Consider the following 1,951-nt stretch of genomic DNA (forward strand, 5'->3'; position numbering starts at 1 on the left):
TCTCTCTCTCTCTCCTCCCCTCCTCTCCAAAACTTCGAAGATTCCCCATAGGAGCAGAAGCCAAAGCGGGTAGAAAAAAAAAAAACCCTCCTTCTGGCAAGAGCTCCCCGAGCCTGTATTATTTATACACGTTTATACATTTGTATACAGCGCAGAGCCGGACCGGGAAAATATGAGACAAATGCACGGGGGAAACTATAACAATCGTCCCCATCAGTTTCACACTGTAGCGCGGGCTTTTCTGGCATTCGGCAAAGAGAGTTCTGAGCTGAAACGTTTTCGCATGACAATAATTAATATTTGATTCATTAAATTTATTTTAGTTCAATATAGTTTAGCTTGGTTTCATTCCGTTTCGTTTCGTTTCGTTTCATTCCGTTTCGTTTCGTTTCATTTCGTTTAATTTCGTTTCGTTTCATTCTGTTTCGTTTCGTTTCCTTTCCTTTCGTTTAGCCTTGTTTCCTTTCGTTTCTTTTCTTTTCGTTTCGTTTAAGCACATCTACGCATTTTACGGCACTCACAAAATGAATGGGTTATATACACGTACTGAAAAGTAGAGGTGAGTCTAGAGAGGAAAACAAAAAAAAAACAACAACACAAAAAAAAAACAAAAAAAGAAAAAAAAGAAGAGAGTTTAGTTCTAGTTTTAGTAAGAATTTTAAAACTTGCAACAGAACAAGGCCATATAATAAGACAGGAGGAGAAATAAGTACGAAACATGTTTGATAGGAAAAGAGGAGCAAGCCACAGCGGAGCACCCTAAAACAGTCAACACACAACCTCACATAATAATAGGGGGCTCACGTAGCCTAGAGGTTAAGGTGTTGGCCTTTCATTCAAAGGTCCCGGGTTCGAATCCGTGTAGGGACGGAGCCACATCCCTAATCTTCTGGTAGGAAAGGTTTAGATCTACACCTAGCCTTCTCGGACAAGGGCGAAAAATCTCGGAGGTCCCGTTTACAAGTTGCGCACGTCAAAGACCCCTTCGTGGTCTAAAATCAATACGAGTAGGCTTCGGCCGCCATCCGGGCAAAATTCAAACTTTACTACGTACTGAAAATGTTTAACGTGTCCAAAAAAAAAACAACAACAAAAAATAAACAACCCAACAACAACAACAACAAAAATAAAACACATAATAATCAGCATTAACAATATAATATCATAAATATGCAATTCGACAGTAGACTCTCGAAAAGCAGCCTTACTTTACGCATCAATTTATTTGTACCCGCAAAAAAAAAACTTGTATTTTTTATCACGTGTGCGTATATTATAACATCTTTGGAACGCGCAAAACAAGGAGGAGAATGAGAAGGTTGAGCAGGGATAGAAAGGGGGGCGGGGCGGGGGCGGTCGTGCAAACGCTTGAAAGCAAGCACGTCTATTGATAAATAATATATATGTATCTATGCCCCGCAGAAAGGAAAACAAACATCTAAAAGTATCAGGTACCAGACTGCATATATACAAATCGATGCTAACAGGACACAGAATGCCCCCACTGCGCATTGACAGGTCGCCGGGGTATCAAACAACGGCAGAAAACAAAGATACAATCTTTTTCCCTGAGAGTTGAGTTTTAGCGGGCAGGATAATAATAATATTATAGCTATCCCGCCCACCCCCACCCCCATCCCCTCTCTCTCTCTAACTATCTATCTATCTATCTATCAATCTCTCCCTCTCCCCTTCCCTAACTCTCTCTTTCATTCCTTGATCACCATCGCGTCTGTCTGTCAGTCTGTCTCAACTGTCTGTCTGTCCGTCTGTCTGTCTGTCTGTCTGACTGTCCGTGTTTCTGTCTGTCTGTCTGTATGTCTCAACTGTTTGTCTCAACTGTCTGTTTGTATCGTCTGTCTGTCCGTCTGACCGTCTGCTTCGCCCCCTCGTTCTCTCAGTCTCACATTATTATATTACGGGAACATCTCTTTCGCTGATTTTCCCTATC

The sequence above is a fragment of the Aplysia californica genome, unplaced genomic scaffold (genome assembly GCF_000002075.1).
Source record: "Aplysia californica isolate F4 #8 unplaced genomic scaffold, AplCal3.0 scaffold00100, whole genome shotgun sequence".
Lineage (NCBI taxonomy): Eukaryota > Metazoa > Mollusca > Gastropoda > Aplysiida > Aplysiidae > Aplysia > Aplysia californica.